Genomic DNA, 23,034 nt, shown 5'->3' with positions numbered 1-23,034 from the left:
TCCAAACGCTAAGGTCAACACGGGACAAATAATTTATTTAGAGAGAAAAAGGAATAAAAAAAATAGAAGAATAACTGTGTTATTAAAGATCAAAGGACATTGCACAAAGGCAACGGTGGACAATATCCCCGGATTCACTAAAGTGTGCAATCTCTGGCTGTTCATTAGATTTCTACGGGAAGGAAATTTCGTCTACAACAATTCATTACTTAGCAAACAGCTGCCATTGTTCTCCTGAATTCATAGGTTTATTACTGTACCATCAAGACTCTATAGGAGCACAAATTACCAAAGTCCATAGCCCCGAGGATTAGGAAGCAGAGACTAGAAAAGCAATGTGCCCGGTCTTCACAAAGGGTATAAACAATGATTCAAGCCTGCTCCTGTACCAACAAGAACACGGTTTATTATGTGTAAAACTTAACAAGAAAGGGCTTAAAGGACAGCTCTGCCCTTTTCCATGGCTCTAAAGTGCTTCCATTATAAGACGGATACCCTTTAAGGAACAACTTCTATAGGATGACGTCAAATGACTTCTAAAGTTCACAATAACCATTTTTCTGTATATCTGGCCCTTTGGTCTGTCAATCCCGTCTTTTGTTGGCCAATTATGATTCATGTTACCATTAATTGAGTCTTTTGAGGTTTTTAAAGGGCTTTCTAATTTTTGTGATGGAAAGAATAATAAAGTCAATATTGGTATTTTTGCCTCCACACAACCAATCCCCTGAACTTTCTACGGCTCAGCATGGCTTTCATACAGTAAAAGGGGTAGACATCAGTACTATACCGGCCAACCCGCTCCCTGCACACTAAAAGAGGTGAAGGGGACCGTGGTATCAGAAATGTGATCCACTGTCCAAACTAGCTTGGTATTTCGGTTTCAATGATCGTGTATTCTGGTCTGGACCTGCGTAATAGCGCTCCCTGGATCATGCCTCTAAAGGAAAGCAACCAACAAAATCCATCATGATAAACCAGGGACACTTATTCATAGATCCAGGCACTGTGACTGAGGGAATGTTCTTATAATTCTTATTCACTGCCTCCTTCCTTCTAAAACCAACATTTAAAATTATGCTAATGATCCTTAAAGGACACCTGTCATCAGGTCTGTGTCACTAGTCCTGTCACCACTACCTGTTGGAGCAGCTCACAAGGATCCCATCCCAGCCTTTATCTAGTTATTTCATACATTATTCATTGTAAAATCATCTATTCTTTATCATGTAAATGAGGCTGGTCACATGGTCAGAGGCAGTGATGTCACCCCTGTTACCCCTCCCCTCTCCTCCCCCTGTTCATGTCTGTGTGTAATGTATGGTAAAGCATGGCTAGTGTGTGTGCTGCATCTGCTGACATGCTGCATCCTCCTAATATACAGGTGAGAAACACAGACATCAGCTACACATGAATCTGACATGTTCTGCTGTAACATGGCTGCCTGGAGCTGCTGTATCTCTCCTAAACACACACACAGGCTGCAGGGGGCGTTGCCACCAGCACCAGGAAGCACATCATTATACAGCCTCGCATCATTATACAGGCTGTCAGTCATGCACTGGGGGTGTGGATGTGCCTCCCACTCATGAATAGAGTGGACAGCTTGAATATGCTAATGCTTCATTGGACATTTCACAGGTCATTTGCATACAGCTTTAGGACCTCATTGCTTAGGGTTACAGGCATGTAGAGGGACAATAAAGGGATAGAGGCAATGCTCTCTAATGGCAGTTTATGAAAATATATTTAGTTTAGGGGGTTATTTTGCATGACGGGTTCTCTTTAAGGGTTACTGGGGGGTGAAACTGCAGCACTGTCGGGCTCTGGTAACACCCACCAGATTAGCAAATTTTAAAAGCCAATGGATAATCCACCGACAGTGGTGGCAGATATATGCTTGACTAGGAAAAACCCAAGCCCTCTCTATGCAATATGTGGCACAAAACCATTGTGGGCTACAGTATAAATAGGAAGCAATCAGGCAAGGAGTTGTCTGTGATGTGTACACCGCCAGATTGGAGAGCAGATACCAAAAAACGTGGATGTAAACCTTAAGCACCCAAAGGTCAATATGGGAAGATTATCCAGAAAGTGATCTATTTTTTATTCATGATACAATCGGTTGCAGCTTGGGATAAGAGTCCGTCATAGGTTCATCTTAAGCTGAAATGCTCAGTGTCACTGATCATGAATGAGGAATAGATCATGTTCTGGATAACACGTGTGTGGTTCAATAACGGATCGAGAGTAAAGGACTTGTCACTGGTCGATGTAAGACATGAAACCGCCTAATAAGCCAAGAAAATGTATAATACTCAGGTAACGTGAGACAATGCAATCTATTTTAGGGGAAACAAAAGTGAAGCAAAACTATACACGTGGATGAAAGTAAAATTCTTATACAGAAGCCATTATAGTTCCTATATGCACAACATAAGCCAAGAATGTAAAGGTAAAGGAGCTTCTTCCACATGTTTAGACTTTCTAAATCTTGTTCACACTCCGTGGGATAGAAAGAATGGGCAGTGTATGACGGTGGAGGGATAGTCATGATTTCAGTCATAAAACATCATAACATACAGCTAATAATGCAGCTGATAAAACCCAATGACAGATCCATGTAATAATATAATCTGCATATGTTATACCATAAGCAGAAGGTGCTGATGGAAGCATGTCTCAGCTTCATCCCATGTAGACACATACAATACCTCTGTATAAAGTAATAAGACATGCTGCATCATACAAGTCTCCACAGCCATCAGACCACCAACCATCAGTACAAAGGGGTCTCCAAAAGCAGTAACTGTCCTCTACCCAGAAATCAACTATGCTGATCAAGGTTTTACCAATGCTAAATTTTTTTCTAAATATTTTTTTTTATCCTGCTGTCTGGTGGACAAACTACCAGGAATGGAATCCATTGTTTTATGATTGTTCCCTTTCCCTTTTCCTTACTGGCCATTGGGAGCACCGCCTGTTTATATGGAAAGTTGGAAGGTTCACGTAAATTTTGCAGAAAGCATGAAGCCACTTTTTAGTCAGCTGATCACAAGCATGTTTACACAGGTTCAAGGTCAGAACAAACATCTAATCAACCAATCAGATCTGTAGGTAAAAAAAAAAAGGAATAGGGGTTTCTGAGATTACGGATTACCAACTCTACTACAATGGTGGCCTACAATAAAATGTACAGTACAGTGCTAGATAAGCAACAGTGGGGGAAGTGGGTGTCAAACTCCCACCAATCCCAAATATTTTAGTCCTTGGAAGCCCCTTCACATTCAATAGAAATACGGTGAAGATTAAACAACCACTGAAAAAAGCAATCATCGATTGTGATTGTAGCAATTGATAACTTCATTGATGTAACCAATTTGGGGAGAATTATCAGAAGGGTCTCAGAGCAGAACTGTTCTAGTTACCCATGGCAACCAATCAGAACTCAGCTTTCATTTTCCCACAGCCGTTTATAAAATTAAAGCTGATCTCTGATTGCTTGCAATGGGCAACTACAACAGTTCTTTTTGTTTCCATAGACAATTAGAATAGTTTTACCACAGAACATATGAAAAATCTCCCCCACTGACTATAAAGTGGTCTACTAGACTTCCCTTAAGGAATTCGGTACCTTACGTGTCATGCATCTGGAAGTTTGCTGCGGAATCTGCATTGAAGGTTTGGACATGGAACTTAGCCTTAGATGGAACTGACCATTGTCTCTGAACATTCTTACATGGAAAGACCTTTGAAGGAACGGAAAGTTATTCGGCCAACCATCATCTGAACATGGCTGAACATGAGCAATGTGTCTCTAGATATCACTGGCCGGCCAAACTAATTGTCCATTGTATCCACACAATAGGTGCTCACCATCACATCACTAGTGGTCCCACACAATAGGTGCTCAACATCACATCACTAGTGGTCCCACACAATAGGTGCTCACCATCACATCACTAGTGGTCCCACACAATAGGTGCTCACCATCACATCACTAGTGGTCCCACACAATAGGTGCTCAACATCACATCACTAGTGGTCCCACACAATAGGTGCTCACCATCACATCACTAGTGGTCCCACACAATAGGTGCTCACCATCACATCACTAGTGGTCCCACACAATCATTTATTTTCAGTATATGTGACCCCAGAATACACCTTAAAGGCATCATACACATTCCTTTTCTAGCACAGACCATTTGTAAAAGGGGTAATACTAAGTGAAGATGATTTATGTGTAAAATGTGCAGCCTTGGGTGATTTCTTGGTAGTTATAGGTAAAACAACTGAAGTCAGGGTAACAGCACCACAAAATAGACAGAATGGCCCCTCAGACATTAAGAATCTTTATGGTTAAGGTGTTATACAAGCTTAGGCCAAACCTGAGCCCGCATCTTTTCTGTAGAGTCCTCCTTTACACACAAACCTAATAAAGCTAAAAAAAAAAAGGATTAATCCAAAAGGAAACACATTCTTCTGTGTGAGTCTGGAAGATTATATAAAATCCTTACTTTATTGACTATGTAACGCAGAGGATAATATGAATCATCATTATTACATAGGTGTGGCCTGGCTGAGACAAAGGCTAAGCACATGAAGGGCCACGGGGCATCACTTAATGACAACTTACCAAATAATACTAAACCCAACCGCTGTCAAGTCATTTACTGCTGAAACCAACTCAAGAGGCAAAATGAATTAAGATGTAAACAATAAACAACAACAGTACACTGCGTATACGTAACCAACCACTACCGAACACTAAAAATTAACCCCTTAGTGACGTTCGTTGGTGCCGGAATGTCCAGGTACATTTTTTAAGTTCTATTCTGCGAATTTTTAAATTATCTTTATAAGCGCTTGGTATATAATCACATTTTTTTACAGGGCAATGCAGTAAACACTGTATATGCAGGACTCCATTGTATCATCAAGTGAGTTACATATACATTCACTAACTGACTTGTGAACATTACAGCCATGTAAAGGAAACATTTAGGGACAGGGTCAGCTCCAGGTTCCAGTGGGCCTCTTTGCAGTGAACTCACTTAAAATTTCAGAAACTGAAACAGTCTCCTGCTCTCTAAAATATTCCCTAGTTTATCATTCCAAACAGCCGTGTCAGGGTTATTTTATATACTGCCCCCCTCACCACCTATGGATTCATTAGATACAGCCCCCTCATCCCTTGGATTCATTATGTACAGCTTTATGTGGCCCTCCCAGGAGCCCAGGGCCCCGGCACTTGCCCTGGTATGCACAGTACTGGTGCCAGCCCTGTTTAGGGAAAAGGGCACTGCTGTTTAATGAAGTATTTTAGGTGGGTTAATTTGCATGACAGGTTCTCTTTAAGTCCTCTTGCACACAATAGGGCACATTTACTAAGGATCCGCGGACCGCATTTTCGTCGGGTTTCCTGACTTTTTCCGTTTTGTGCCACATTTAACTGGGGTTTTTGGTGCACACAATTAAATTTTGGCACAATTGAGCCAACTTTCATGTGTCACAAATAGGGGGCGTGGCCGTTGGACAACCCAACTGATTCGGACTAAGCGCGGGATTTAACATTCAAAATTGTGTCGCAAGCCATGCACTCACATGCACCGGGAGGAAGATGGTGCAATCCGGCAGACCTCAGCGGGGAAGAGACACATGCAGGAAATTGGATGCACGATCTTAGTGAATCGCGGCAGCTCCGAATCCTCATTGGAAAACGCACCTCGGGGATCACGACGGGATGGGTAAGTAAATGTACCCCATTGTTTTTTCCTCAGGTGCTACAGCCTTTTTTGTAGCTGTGGTATTGTGGTATTGCTATGGGCTCATGTTAAGGGTGTTCTCTGTCCGTTCTTGGTGCATTTTAAAATGCATTTTTGCATGTTTACCATGCTGGTTTGGCTCTGTTTATTTTCATTTGTGAAAGTTTAAGCCACCGTGAAAATTTTAATACAGGATTCAAACCAGCCAAAATGCATGGTAAACATGACAAAATGCATGCGTTTTCATTGTGTTTAAAAACGCACCAAGAACGGACCAAGAACGTAACGAGTGACCGCACCCTAAGGATTCCCCAGCACTGTGTCTGAGCCTTGTGCCTATGAGTAAATACCCAGAGCATGTCGTATTCTACTCCATGTTAGAATGTGAATATTTACCATGATACTCATTTTTTATTTTACAATGATACTTACCTATTTACTATGAAAGAAACAGGAAGACATGGGTGGCATGTGTGTATAGCCCTACTAAACAGAATAGATGGTTCATCAAGGTAGATTTTAGTGACATATGACGTTTTCCCCCTATTTTATGTTGTTTGGGAGCTTTTTACAGTCTGAGGAATTTAGCAGCTCCCAATATGAACCTCGAAACTCAAGAGGAAGCGCTCAGGTGTCAGATTAGTATAGCAATAAACGTAAACCTGTGTAAAGGAAGAATACAATTAATAGGGTAAAATCCCATCCTTGCAGTACTTATCCAGATTTTTCCAGTCCTGCAGATTTATCAACATTAGTTTGTTTTTGGCTTTTCTATTACAGTAATATTAATGGGAAGTCTGGGCTCCATGAAACCTCAATTGTAATACTTTGTTTCCCCAAAAGCAATCCATTTATCCATATTTAAAGCCTTGCACTAAGTAATAGAATTTTTTTTTTGCCAGACCGTCCATTATTTTTCACTTAATGGATTTTGTAGATAAACTATTCCAGCAAGAAGTTACTGAATCCCTCACTAAATGCTCCACTATGGAAATAATTGCAAACCATTAACTGGAACAGCAACGTCAGGAAATCTGAGCAGAGAGGAATTTTATCTTATCAGAAAAGAGTAAAACCTTGGGGTACAGTTACCGATAAAATATATTGTGCTACAGGTATTTGGAGTACAAAAGGCTTTTCAAGTTCCTACAATGGCATTTAAGGTCCGGCACGTCAAATTAACAGTAAAGAAATGACTGCTTTCAGGTTATTCATAGGCAGCGGGTGAAGCGGGTATTAAGAAACTTGTGTCACACAATTACTGGAGAGGAAAAAATACTCAATCCCCCTTGTAAAGGAAATCCATCATGATAAACATGGGACACTTACTCATAGTTTGTGAAAAGATGCTGAAAGATGACTGACGCCATCTGTCAAGCATGGTGGAAGTCATGTGATGGTCTGGGGTTGCTTTGGTGCCAGTAAAGTAGGAGATTTGTACAAGGTCAAAGGGATTTTGGATAAGGAAGACTATCACTCCATTTTGCAGCCTAGGCCATACCCTGTGGACAGCACTTGAATGGAGCCAATTTCATCCAAAAGGACAATGACCCAAATCACCTCCAAATAATGCAGGAACTATTTAGGGAAGAGGCAGGCAGCTGGTATCTATCTGTAATGGAGCGGCCACCCAGTCACCAAATCTCAACCCCATTGCGCTGTTGTGGAAGCAGGCTGAACATATGGTATGCAAAGAGTGCCCATCAAGCCGATCCAACTTGGGGGAGGGGCTTCTGGAAAAATGGGGGGAAATTTCTCCAGATAACCTCAGCAAATAAACAGCTAGAAGCCAAAGGTCTGCAATGCTGAGAATGCAGCAAAGACAGCATTCTATGAAGAAGCAAAGTTTGACAAAGAAAATTATTATTACAAATGAAATAAATATATATATTTTGAACCTCGTCACTATCTGGACTATATTTTCTATTTATTTTGCAACTAATTTGAAGTCTGAATTTTCATGGAAAATACGAAATTGTCTGGGTGACCCCAAACTTTTGAGCGGTAATATAAATTACAAACTTTACTAATATCCCCTGCAATATTGATTTTGTCAAAATTAACTATACTGTGTTTTCTTTAGTTTATTCAATTTTTGTCATAAATCTGAGAATATTTTTAAATACTGATGCAGCAAAAAAACTCGAGCAAGGATGTGGTTAAAGTCTCACAAGCTACTCTTGTATCGCTAGAATTTTTTCAACCAACATTAACATGATTAAGAGAGGGAAGCACTTTACAATGTAACCGAATAATGAAACTACAGCAACACTGCAAATGAAAACTATCTCAAGAAATCCGAGAAAGCCAAACAAGCATGTGATAGACTCAGACTATCAGAGGGAAGTACGAGTGCTCATAAATTATTCAATGTAGACTCGCAATTCAAAAAATGCACTTATAAGACTAAATGTACAAAAATGTAAATTATATACAATTTCACCAAGTGCATCCAGCAGCACCAACTCATCATTGGCCTAAGCCGGGTCAGATTGCTTGTGCACAGGTCACTACGGAGGCCAATAATTGCAGATAATGGAGAACTAAAAACCAAAACTATAGAGCAGCATGGACTGAATGGCAAGTTATGCTTATACCGTTTTTTTTGCAGAGATTATGAAACTTAGGGGGTTCACCAAGTCTGTATGTTATCTCCTATCCACGGGATAACAAATAACAAGCTGATCGGGGAGGGTCCGACTGCTGGGACCCCCAGCAATCCGAGGAACAAGGGCCCCATTTTTAGTAACAGTTGGAGCTTCAGGTAGAGCTTGTGTACTGCCAGTCCATTCAATAGTAGAAGAGGGTAAGAAATGGAAGAACACAGAACTCTGGTATCTCCGCCACGTAAGCCGGCGCCACACGTGGCGCTTTGTCTGCGCTTGCAGCCTCGGCCCGATTGCATCGGCGTTTCTATGGAAACGCCTGCAATCGGGAACGAGCCGCCGGTGTTTCGCGTTAGACAGACAGTGAATGGGAGATCCAAGTTTCCAAAACTCCCATACTATGGGATGGGCCAGCAGTGTGCACGTTCAACACATCAGTGAGAACAGGACCTCCATTTTCCAGATTACTGAGGGTCCATTATTGGGATCAGTCGTGGTCCCAGCAGTCAGATCATTACTGATCATATGATGGTTGATATGACTGCTGTGGATAAGGAAAAAACACATTTCACAAATACAGCTAGTGGCAGGTTCCCATAGGGCCCTACTTTTAGCTAAATAATTTTTCCCTCAGATCCCCATATAATCATCTTTATAATTTTGTCTGGTATCCAGGATATATAGATATATATATATCTATCTATATATATATATATATATATAAATATCTATCTATCTATAAATATCTATCTATCTATCTATCTATCTCTCTCTATATATATATATATATATATATATATACATACACACATATTGCGAGTAAATGGGGACGTGGTGGCCTCTTCGGGCTGAATCTAGCATCTTCTCAACATGCTTTCTCAGCATGCAGCAGCAATGTAATGTGACCAGAGTGACATCATCTCAGGTCCTTTAGCCTCCTAACATTAGCAAACTGTACACCATGCATATACCTGATCACATGGAATTACATCATGTCGGCATGGACTTCTACTTCTCTCCATGCCTCCACGAAAGCTGCTGTGATTTCATGTGAATATATATATTTATGGGGTACAGTTGGCTTAAAATGACCCGAGATGATGTCACCCCGGTCTCATGACATAACTGCTGCATGCTGTGAAAACAGGGGGATGAGGCCACAGTCTGAGGAGGCCACGCCCCTCTCTACTCGCTATAGATATCCCTGAATACAAGGTAAAATTATAAAGATGATTTATAGAGATGTGAAGAAAACAAATTTTAGCTAAAATAATGGGGTCAGTTACTTACTAGAGCTCTATGGCAACCTGCCACTAGCTGTATTTGTGAAAAATGTGGTGACAGGTTCCCTTTAATGTTTCATTTTATGGCATTTCCTCACCATTTGAAGATATATACACCTTAGCAGTAGATATATACCATACCTAAGCTTTAAAAAAAAATAGTATAAGGAAGTCCAACTTTAGATTAAAGTCCTTTTCTCCACAGAAAGCGCCACCCTTGTCTATAGGCTAAACCTGGTATTGCAGTTTAGACCAAATGTGACTCAACACAGATACATTTTAACCTGCAACTACAGATTCACAAAGTTCTAAAGTTTAACACAATACCTGATAACCAGGTACCAGACGACACAACTATCCTAATACACGAGAGATTCCTCAGGTCCTCTTCTGTATGACTCTCAGCAGACAAAACATTCTGGGAATCCAGACTCCTACATGGTTCACATTCTACAAATGCTTCCTATATATTATGCTACACACTATGTTACAACTTCTGAATTCTTCCCGTAATGAAGTGCCCTGAAGATTTAGCTAGATCACATGGATATAAGCCTAAAAAACTCCTGGAAAAGTGGAAACACCATCACATCTTCACTACAAATGTCTTATAAGGCCAAGACCATATGTAATATACATTCCCATTACCTTCTGGTATATAGAGAAGACCTTCATCTTCCTCCAGGCCTTCAGCATCTAACTGTGTTTCCCAGTATAATGTAGGCTAGAGAAGAGCACAGTCATCTTCCTGGTGATAAATAGTTAATGCAGTGCACAGGTTGAAGGCGACTCCTTGCTTATGTTTTGCAATGACACATCCTCGGGCCTATGAGGTTTCTGCAGATGCTGCAGCATCATACACGTCAGAATCATCAAAAGGATGCCAAGCCCTGTGCGTCCCAGCCCTCTCGTAACAGGGCAGGATACAGTCACCGGGTGATATTACTGGCTGCACAGTCACGCCACAACACACCGGAGCAAGATGGAATCACGAGATGTGGAATGGTCTAATATAGCACTGGTCATCCAAAGCAACATAACCATCTGGGTGCCAGTTACTTCAGCTCACCAGTAATAAGGATGGGCAAAGGGGAGAACATAACATTCAGAACAAAATAATAATAAAAAAAAATATTCTGATGTTAATAGTCAAACGTAATGTAACATGTAGATGACACAGACAAGAGGTGGCACTACAAGACCACAATATAAGTACATATTAGGCCAAGCCCCAGAAGTATACGCTGAGCGCACCCATTGACATATATTGGCAGACGGAGGGATAGTCGTTGCCTCAGTCTGACCAGTAATCAACGTATTCGCTACGTTTTTCCATCCTGCAGAGTGATGTATACACTCAGGGGAGACAATAGATACAGCGTATTGCATCCCTCCCCCCAGCCTCGCTAAGTGGATACGGCACTCAGTAGGAGGGAGGACCCAGTGATGTCACTGTCCATATAAGGACTGCGACATCACTCGGGAAACATCCCCTCATCAACAAAAGCCAATGACTGTTCACTCCTGCCCTGCAATCAGGGCAGAGGAGGGCTCCCTGGGCCACGTAGCCCACTGTATAAACATATACATATGTTGTACGGACACATCAAGAATCCACCAGGTGTGTCCTACAATGTAAGGCATAAAAATAGTGTGAACCCTGCCTTACAACCCAGGTGCACGCAGCACAGAGGAACAGAGACGGATACAGTGAAGTCATATGACACGTCTGAAAGTTATATGTGTGTATATACATATATTATATATTCAGAAATATAGCATACCCTTAACGGGAACCTTTACAACTTTGCATACTGTGTTTTATTCATGATAAATGTTACAGCCTCTCTCTAAAAATACTTTTAAAGGGGTTTTCCCACAAAAGAAATTTCTCACATCTCAATCCCCTAGTGATGTTAACACAAAGATCATTTTAACTCATTACTTTACAATGTAACTCAGTGTTATTACTGTTTTAGCTCTTATCACTCCCTAGGCTGCTCAGTGCAAAATCCCAGGGTGTGGGTGGGGACTCACTAAGCAGACACAATATAATCCATTTAGTTTTGTAGGGTGACAATTTGGTTATATTATCAGGGTATAGGTGTAAACACTCTGGCTTCTAACATTGTACTAACGCACTGACACATAGAAAGAGATGTGACAGATCAGAGATGAGATTTCTATTACTCATAGGCTGACAGAGGCATGACAGACTTTTATACACTGTTAGGGTGAAGACACACATGGCGTTTTTGGGCCGTTTTTACTAAGTGCGTTTTCAGATCGTTAAAAACGCATGCGTTAAAAAACGCATCTGTTTTCAAAAAACGCATGCGTTTTTGTCCGTTTTCCGAAATTGCGCAATGAAAAACGGCCAAAAACGCATGCGTTTTCAAAAAACGCATGCGTTTTTAACGATCTGAAAACGCACTTAGTAAAAACGGCCCAAAAACGCCATGTGTGTCTTCACCCTTACACTGTGAGCTCTGCTACATCTCATAGGTATGTGCTTGCCCCTCCTCCCCCCGAATCATTTATCTTCTTGTAGCTTGTAGTTTGTAGCTCCCCTCTGCTCACGACCCCCTGGCAGGATGTAAGAGTCTCTACGCTCCATGCAGGGGGGTGGCTACAGGATCAGAGAAGAAAAAGACAGAAATCTCACTGCCCGATGTCACACAGAAATCCAAGAAGGTGGCCACCCGACCCTAAAGTCAGAAGTTACAGGGACGTGTCTAGGGAAAACTGAAATTGTGTACACCAGCACTGACAGAGACAGGTTGGACTTATATCTGTGAAATGCTGTATTTTTGTTTATAACAGTGAATTAGAGAATGTGTTATCCTGAGTACATATAAGTCTAGGAAGCTGTAACATGCAGTCACAGGGTTTGCACTCACACCCCCCTAGCTCTGATGTCAGTAGCTTCTTCTCGCTTGGGCATGAGCCTGTGCGCTCAGCGATGGCACCGCGGTTCATCAGGCGGCTTCACAGACGCATTTACCCATGAGTTACATTCAGTGGCTGTAGATGCGCAGGGTTTTCCTCGAGCTCGCAGGTGCACTGCCCATGCAATACAAAGTTTGTCACATAATTGACGTCAATTATTGTGCACCCTTGAATAACAGGATTTCAGTGTGACGAAACGGAACGTGCCAGTGCCATTTGTAAAAACGTCAGTTTTTTCCTTATGGCAGTATACCTCCCATTACATCGGCAACTCCAGGGATCGGCCGCGGCAATATATTTACAAAGCTGATCGGAATGCACATTCTCCGCGATTCACTAAGATAGTGCGCCTGATATCCTGCATGTGTCGCTGCCCTGCTCAGGTCTGCTGGAGTTCACCTTCTTTTTCCGGTGTATGCAAGTGCATTGTTTTGCGTCACAAATGGAATCTTAAATCCCGCGCTGAGTCCTAATCAGTCGGATCGTCCAACGCCGCGCCCCCGATTTCCGTTGCATGAAAGCCAGCGCAGCTGTGCCACAATTTGATCGTGTGCGACAAAATCCCTTGCTAAATCCCTGTCACAGCAGCACAAATCCCGAAAACTGCCGAAAGTGCGATCCACGGACTCTTAGTAAATAAGCCCCAGTATGTCACTGGAAAAAGTGCCACCTGTTCTGTGTTCAGTTACTCCTGGTTTTGGCTCAAAATGACTGAAATAACTGGCCCCAGGATTTCTGTGTGATTTCTGCATGAGGCCAACCTCTGCATAGACATGATTGACACTGGAAATAGGAAAGATATCAGGGATGAAGAAGGAGTAATATTAGGTATAATCTAGCAGACACATAAGAAGTACATCTTACACCCACTTAGCAAATAAGAAATGTAAAGATAATGTACATTATATAAGGCACCTTTCCCTGCACACCGTCCTGGGAAGGCTCACCTTTATGCTTATTAAGATTCTCTAATAATATACATTTGGGAACTCAACCAAGCCAACAGAATACAGGTGTGGTGTCCTCCTGTACCCACGTGTTCTTATGCAAGGCAGGGGACACATTCCAGAATGGCCACTTAACCTAACCCCCTTCCATTCCGTGTAGTGAGCAAATTTATACCAAATTTATATAGGTTTTATTGTGTTTCAATAAATTTACACAAATAAAAACAATGTATACAAATATGAAACAATGTTTCGCCATCTTTTGACGCTAATAACTTTTTCCTGCTATGGTATATCTTCATACACCACAGTAGGAAAAAGTTATTAGCATCAAAAGAGGTGTGAGGTGTCATATTTTGAGACATGAGCTGACGTTTTCATTGCTACCATTTTGAGGACTACATTTTATTACATTTTGTATGTTATGTAAAATGGTGTAAAAGTCACATTTCGGGAATTTGGGGGATATATTCCATTATGTGGTTCACCGCCGGCAATAACCGTTTAGATATTTTGATAAAACTGGCATTTTGGGATGTTGCGATACCTAACATGTTTGTGATTTTTACAGTTTATTTAGTTTTATATCAGTTCTAGGGTAAAGTTTTTTTAAACTTTTTTTTTAATTTTTTTCATAGACCCTCTAGGGTACTTTAACCCAAGACGGTCCAATCATTCCTACCATATAATGAAACACAGTGGTATTGCAGTATATGGTGTTTTTACATAGGATTCATTGCAACGAGCCACTGGCTCAATGTAACGAATCATCAGAAACTATGCAGCCTCGGGACTAACAAAGACCCGAGGCTGTCATGGCAACCGATCACTGCTCCTCGATGACATCGATGGGCGATCTCAACATGAGATCTCAAAGATGAGGCACCCATTCCTTCTTTGCCGTAGGCAATCAAGAGGTTAACACCTGTGATCGGTGCTAGCATCAACCGTGGGTGTTAGAGATGGGTGTTTGCTGCAACCAGGTTGTATTCACATGTTGCGCTTGCATTGTATTTAGAAACGCAAATTCAATGCAAGTGGGGGAGGCTCAATCGCATGTGTTTTCATTGTAAAGCATGTGATCGGTAAGTAGCATTGTGTACATCATGTCACATATCACATGCATTTCAATGTCAACACGTATGTGATCGGGCCGAGCTTCACCCACTTGCATTGCGTTTATATACATTTTATTATTTCATGACCTGAAAAATCCCTGGTATATGGCTTATGTAGCCCTCCCATCTCCATAGGAAGGCACAGCGCCTGGCCATAAACAAGGGGAAAAGATCTTCTGGCCCTATACGTGTGTGCTTACCGTACCTCGGCTGAGCACAAAAAGTGTCTATGGGGACATATATCCGGACGATATACTGTATATTTTCACCTATTCCCATACAATCCATCATGATAAACCAGGTACACTTACTCATAGATCCCGGCACCGTGACTGTGCTAATCTTCTTATATTTATGATCCATGGACTCCTTTCTTCTAAAATTAAGCCAAAGGGTCATTTGCCTAGTGTATAAATCAATTTTTGGACAAACTGCGATTTCTGTGCCTAAACTAGACCACCTCCAGCATCAGCTTACCTACCTCTATGCAGAGCTATGTTTGGGTCAGAATGACCATTTTCAAATGGTAAATTTCCTTTACTGACATCCGAGGTAGTACATGCTGCAGATTCTCATTCCCATAACCTGACTGTGCCATCATGGAGGGCAGGAACCATAAGCAATGAACTGCCGAGCTCTCTATGTGTGTGTATACACTATTCCCAGCTAGTGTGTGAATATACAGCATTTGCTCTATAATTCCTTCCAGATGTATTTGACTAAAATCTGTGACAGATCTTGGCAGACATTTTACTGATTCCCGTATTTTTCGGACTATAAGGCGCACCATCAATAAATGCCTGCAAAAACGTCTAGGTTCATTTATAAAGTGCACCGGATTATAAGGCGCATCTGATTATAAGGATGAATGACCAGCAGGTGGCAGACCTGTGCACAGTTCAAGGCAGCTGTTGTCTGCAAGTACAGTTCATATATAAGGCGCACTGGACTAAAAGGCGAAAATTTTTGGTACTCTGATATGTTGAATAAACACTGGCCACATATATGCAGCTAACCCAAAGTGAAAATAATAATAATATGGCTGGTAAATACAGATAATAATGGTGATACCTTTGACCTCCTACCAATATATTCATTACATTTGTCACATCCTTCAGCAGGTAGTGTTGGTAATGGACATTGTGCACTTTATGGTCGGCAGTCGTGTTCATACACTGACCACGCGCACAATGGGGCACATTTACTAAGGGTGATGTCACACATGGCGTTTTTAGGCCGTTTTTGGGCAATTTTAGTTTTCAGATGGTAAAAAATGCATGCGTTTTTGTCCCTTTTAAATTGCGCAAAATCGGAAAACTGGACAAAAATGCATGTGTTTACAAAAGGCGCATGCGTTTTTTACGATCTGAAAATGCTCTAACTAAAAACGGCCTAAAAACGCCATGTGTGACATCACCCTAAGGGCTTTGCACGTTCTTTTAGGCAAAAACAGCTTGCACAGGTATTTAAACAATGTCTGCGCTGCTATTGTATCAGGTGCGACCCTTTTGTGGTGCAGCTGTGCGCCTCCATGTGACACAAATTAGGGGAGTCCTGTTAAAATGCAAATTGTGCACCAAACGTGCAACATAAAAACATAGATGAACTCTGTCGGGCCAGTAATTTCTGGCGCACATTCTTAATGAATGGGTCGCATACAGCATTATACACAGGCAGAGAACTTTTAGTGAAGTTTCCATCTTTATAAGTAAATGTGACCCAATGAACGTAACTTCTGTAGTTGAAAACAACAAATGCTGCAAGAGCCCTCCCCTATGGTAATTATATCAATATTTGACACAATTTATAAAAATAAATAAATATTTAAAAAAAAGCACCCTTAGGAGTTATTCAGACAGTCGGACATATCATTGATATGAGTGGTGCCCTGATGTATACAGCTGTAGAAGGCCCGGGCGTCCAGACTCTTGTCATCTGTCTAGCCCTGAACAGCTGTGGGGGACTGCTACATGGCAATGCTAACAAAGTGTGGATGGCAGCTGTCCATAACAAAAACAAGCAGGCAGGCTGCCCATCTGGCCCCATGATGTAATACTAGGCAGGTAAAGTCATTAAAGGGGTAGTCACGTCTGGACATTCACATTTTATTTTATACACCTGTTATATATATAAATATTTCTTCAAATGGATGCAGTGAAAAAAAAATATACCTGTGATAACTGATAATTTACCATAAATGAAGTCATGTTGTCCCTTAGAAACAAGATTGTTGTTCTTGGATACGACCCACCTGACTGGAAGGACTTAAAAAACAAATAGCTTTTGCATGACATGAAATGACCGGTAGTTCGGTAGTTACTGCATGTCTCACATCCATCCTATGGTATTAAACGCTGAATCCAGGTGGTCAGACAACAGTTAAGGGGGTTTTTCCATGAAGGCAAGTTAGGCCCTATCCACGGGATAGGGCCTAACATGCTGATCGGTGATAAGATGCCTGCAGATCGCGAGAACAAGGGGTCCGACCAACCCTGCAACACTCCTCAGACTATTCTGCACCATTAATCTGTATGGAGCTCACAGAGATCGGTGAGCGCTAAGATCCCCACTGATCAACAGATAGGAAAACCCCATGTGTGGTCACCACTGCCAGGGTATGGGGTGGTTGTATCCAAGGGCAACTATATTCTTTTAAAGGGAAAACATTGTCACACAGGTTGAATAATTTTAATATCAAGCAATTGAATACATGTTTGTATTAAATTTTACATTAATGTCCAGATGAGAATACCCCTTTAAAGGTAACCAGTCACCAGCAATTGGCCTAATAAACCACTACCAGAATACTGTCAAGCAGTGTAACACCAACTAGTTTTTATATATCATGGTCCAGTTTTTGGTGAGCTGTAAATTGATTGTATAAAGTTAAGGAGGAGGAGAGTTCAGCACTGAAGTCAAGGTGGGGAACTCTGAACGCCTCTGTCATAGAGATCATAGAGATTATTGTCTCAGGATACAGGACCATCAATTACAGTGAAGGGGGCTTTCTGAGGAAGAGAGAACTTGACTTCAGTGTTGAAATCCTTTACTTTATACAACCAATTTACATCTCAAGTCGAAGTTGATTTTCCCGATGATGCCACCACACTAAGCCATGAAAGAAACATGACCTGGAAGGTGTTCAGCTGCTTTACAACATGTGGTAGTGGCTTATTAGGTTCATTGCTGCTGACTGGTTCCCTTCAAGTCTCTGATGCTCTGGTTACAGATCGTCTATCTCCTGGTTGACAGTGGGGTAATGTGGGACAATATTTGTTAGAATCATCACAGGGGAATATTAGGATTATTCATAGAAAAGCAGATTTCACCCATGAGCTCGGTCTGATCAATCCCCTGTATGACAAGATCAAGTCTAATGCACATGACGTGTTACCACACAAACCACATGTAATCATATACAGATCACATATAGTCACACACACATGTAATCATCCCAATGAAACATACACGCACGACATGTCATCATACACATAACATGTAATAATACATACACATGACATGGGAACATACACAAATCATATGGTATGATACACACATGACATGGGATCACACACATCATATGGGATCATACACACACACATGGTATGGTATGAAACACACATGACATGGGATCATACATGAATCATATGGTATGATACACAAACATGACAAGGGATTATACACACGCATGACAAGGGATTATACACACATGACAAGTGGTCATACACACATCATATGTTATGATACACACACATGGCATGGGATCATACACACATCATATGGTATGATACACACACATGACAAGTGGTCATACACACATCATATGGTATGATACACACACATGACAAGGGATTATACACACATCATATGGTATGATACACACACACAACAAGGGATTATACACACATCATATGGTATGATACACACACACAACAAGTGGTCATACACACATCATATGGTATGATACACACACATGACAAGTGGTCATACACACATCATATGTTATGATACACACACATGACAAGTGGTCATACACACATCATATGTTATGATACACACACATGACATGGGATCATACACACATCATATGGTATGATACACACACACAACAAGTGGTCATACACACATCATATGTTATGATACACACACATGACAAGTGGTCATACACACATCATATGTTATGATACACACACATGACATGGGATCATACACACATCATATGTTATGATACACACACATGACATGGGATCATACACACATCATATGTTATGATACACACATGACATGGGATCATACACACATCATATGGTATGATACACACACGTCATGGGATCATACACACATCATATGGTATGATACACACAAATGACATGGGATCATACACACATCATATGGTATGATACACACACATGACATGGGATCATACACACATCATATGTTATGATACACACATGACATGGGATCATACACACATCATATGGTATGATACACACACATGTCATGGGATCATACACACATCATATGGTATGATACACACAAATGACATGGGATCATACACACATCATATGGTATAATACACACATGACATGGGATCATACACACATCATATGGTATGATACACACATGACAAGTGGTCATACACACATCATATGGTATGATACACACATGACATGTGATCAGATCGGCTGTGATCGGACATGTCAGCAGCGGTGAAGGTGAGCTGCAGGTTACACATCATCATTAGCATTGGCTCCTCCCTGGCCGCAGCCCCCCGCCCCCACAGCTGACGCATACTACCTACCTTTGGGCTGGCGATGCCCGACCCGTTAGCCTCTTCCTGTGTGTGATTCACATCCCTCGTTGCACGTAGAAGCCTAGAGAAGACGGCGGCTAGCGGGCAGCCTTCCCCGGCCGGTGCCGCTCCTCCCGTGCCCGCGGTGTCCCCTGCCTCTGCCCTGTCAGGACACCGGTCACTGGGCAATGTTCGCCCCGGTGCTCGGGCACGTGTGTGACGTCGAATTCTCGGAAAGCGCATGCGCGTCTCTGGCGGCTTGTGTTGTGGAGGCGCAGGCACGTTATTGTTGCGTCACTCCTGGAAGAACGTTGTGTGCGGCGGAGGGGGAGGATGTGCCGCAGTCATGGCCGTGGCCTCACATACACGTCCCGGGGCTATGTCTGCATATCAAAGCATTCCTTGTCTATGGAGGACAGGCGTGCACTGATTTCATGTAGCCCGAGTGTATACAGTCAGTATGTGGAGATGTTGTATACATGTAGCCCGAAGGGAAAAACAGCCAGTATGTGGAGATGTAGTATACATGTAGCCCGAGTGTATACAGCCAGTATGTGGAGATGTAGTATACATGTAGCCCGAGTGTATACAGCCAGTATGTGGAGATGTAGTATACATGTAGCCCGAGTGTATACAGCCAGTATGTGGAGATGTAGTATACATGTAGCCCGAGTGTATACAGCCAGTATGTGGAGATGTAGTATACATGTAGCCCGAGTGTATACAGCCAGTATGTGGAGATGTAGTATACATGTAGCCCGAGTGTATACAGCCAGTATGTGGCGATGCAGTATACATGTAGCCATAGTGTATACAGTCAGTATGTGCAGATGTAGTATATATGTAGCCCGAGTGTATACAGCCAGTATGTGGAGATGTAGTATATATGTAACCCGAGTGTATACAGCCAGTATGTGGAGATGTAGTGTACATGTAACCCTAGTGTATACAGCCAGTATGTGGAGATGTAGTATACATGTAGCCCGAGTGTATAAAGCCAGTATGTGGAGATGTAGTATACATGTAGCCCGAGTGTATACAGCCAGTATGTGGAGATGTAGTGTACATGTAGCCCGAGTGTATACAGCCAGTATGTGGAGATGTAGTGTACATGTAGCCCGAGTGTATACAGCCAGTATGTGGAGATGTAGTATATATGTAGCCATAGTGTATACAGTCAGTATGTGCAGATGTAGTATATATGTAGCCCAAGTGTATACAGCCAGTATGTGGAGATGTAGTATACATGTAGCCCGAGTGTATACAGCCAGTATGTGGCGATGCAGTATACATGTAGCCATACTGTATACAGTCAGTATGTGCAGATGTAGTATATATGTAGCCCGAGTGTATACAGCCAGTATGTGGAGATGTAGTATATATGTAACCCGAGTGTATACAGCCAGTATGTGGAGATGTAGTGTACATGTAACCCTAGTGTATACAGCCAGTATGTGGAGATGTAGTATACATGTAGCCCGAGTGTATAAAGCCAGTATGTGGAGATGTAGTATACATGTAGCCCGAGTGTATACAGCCAGTATGTGGAGATGTAGTGTACATGTAGCCCCAGTGTATACAGCCAGTATGTGGAGATGTAGTATACATGTAGCCATAGTGTATACAGCCAGTATGTGGAGATGTAGTATACATGTAGCCCGAGTGTATAAAGCCAGTATGTGGAGATGTAATATAAATGTAGCCATAGTGTATACAGCCAGTATGTGGAGATGTAGTATACATGTAGCCATAGTGTATACAGCCAGTATGTGGAGATGTAGTATACATGTAGCCCGAGTGTATAAAGCCAGTATGTGGAGATGTAGTATACATGTAGCCCGAGTGTATAAAGCCAGTATGTGGAGATGTAGTATACATGTAGCCCGAGTGTATACAGCCAGTATGTGGAGATGTAGTGTACATGTAGCCATAGTGTATACAGCCAGTATGTGGAGATGTAGTGTACATGTAACCCTAGTGTATACAGCCAGTATGTGGAGATGTAGTATACATGTAGCCATAGTGTATACAGCCAGTATGTGGAGATGTAGTGTACATGTAGCCCCAGTGTATACAGCCAGTATGTGGAGATGTAGTATATATGTAACCTGAGTGTATACAGCCAGTATGTGGAGATGTAGTATACATGTAGCCCGAGTGTATACAGCCAGTATGTGGAGATGTAATATAAATGTAGCCATTGTGTATACAGCCAGTATGTGGAGATGTAGTATACATGTAGCCCGAGTGTATACAGCCAGTATGTGGAGATGTAGTGTACATGTAGCCCCAGTGTATACAGCCAGTATGTGGAGATGTAGTGTACATGTAGCCATAGTGTATACAGCCAGTATGTGGAGATGTAGTATACATGTAGCCATAGTGTATACAGCCAGTATGTGGAGATGTAGTGTACATGTAGCCATAGTGTATACAGCCAGTATGTGGAGATGTAGTTTACATGTAGCCATAGTGTATACAGCCAGTATGTGGAGATGTAGTATACATGTAGCCATAGTGTATGCAGCCAGTATGTGGAGATGTAGTGTACATGTAGCCATAGTGTATACAGCCAGTATGTGGAGATGTAGTATACATGTAGCCATAGTGTATACAGCCAGTATGTGAAGATGTAGTATACATGTAGCCATAGTGTATACAGCCAGTATGTGGAGATGTAGTGTATATGTAGCCATAGTGTATACAGTCAGTATGTGGAGATGTAGTGTACATGTAACCCGAGTGTATACAGCCAGTATGTGGAGATGTAGTATACATGTAGCCCGAGTGTATACAGCCAGTATGTGGAGATGTAGTATACATGTAGCCCGAGTGTATAAAGCCAGTATGTGGAGATGTAGTATACATGTAGCCCGAGTGTATACAGCCAGTATGTGGAGATGTAGTGTACATGTAGCCCCAGTGTATACAGCCAGTATGTGGAGATGTAATGTACATGTAGCCATAGTGTATACAGCCAGTATGTGGAGATGTAGTATACATGTAGCCCGAGTGTATAAAGCCAGTATGTGGAGATGTAGTATACATGTAGCCCGAGTGTATACAGCCAGTATGTGGAGATGTAGTATACATGTAGCCCGAGTGTATAAAGCCAGTATGTGGAGATGTAGTATACATGTAGCCCGAGTGTATACAGCCAGTATGTGGAGATGTAGTATACATGTAGCCCGAGTGTATACAGCCAGTATGTGGAGATGTAGTATACATGTAGCCCGAGTGTATAAAGCCAGTATGTGGAGATGTAGTGTACATGTAGCCATAGTGTATACAGCCAGTATGTGGAGATGTAGTATACATGTAGCCATAGTGTATACAGCCAGTATGTGGAGATGTAGTGTACATGTAGCCATAGTGTATACAGCCAGTATGTGGAGATGTAGTGTACATGTAACCCTAGTGTATACAGCCAGTATGTGGAGATGTAGTATACATGTAGCCATAGTGTATACAGCCAGTATGTGGAGATGTAGTGTACATGTAGCCCCAGTGTATACAGCCAGTATGTGGAGATGTAGTATATATGTAACCTGAGTGTATACAGCCAGTATGT

The 23,034-nt window shown here is 41.8% G+C and overlaps 1 protein-coding gene across 4 annotated transcripts in view; it reads right to left on the bottom strand.

The window, feature by feature from the left end:
• CCSER2 (coiled-coil serine rich protein 2) overlaps positions 1-19,745 on the bottom strand; it is a 101,901-nt gene extending 82,156 nt beyond the window's left edge. Inside the window, exon 1 of one of the 4 annotated variants that reach the window (XM_072129479.1) lies at positions 19,473-19,745. The gene's annotated coding sequence lies outside the window, so the exon portion shown is untranslated. Of the gene's footprint in view, positions 1-10,305; positions 10,449-19,472 lie in introns of those variants that run through there. The other 3 variants (XM_072129480.1, XM_072129477.1, XM_072129478.1) reach the window with 3 other exon arrangements.
• Between the last annotated feature and the right edge of the window lie 3,289 nt (positions 19,746-23,034).

This window comes from Engystomops pustulosus, chromosome 11, assembly GCF_040894005.1.
Source record: "Engystomops pustulosus chromosome 11, aEngPut4.maternal, whole genome shotgun sequence".
Lineage (NCBI taxonomy): Eukaryota > Metazoa > Chordata > Amphibia > Anura > Leptodactylidae > Engystomops > Engystomops pustulosus.
Note: the sequence above shows the minus strand (reverse complement) of the source record. Positions and strands in the feature narration are given on the sequence as shown.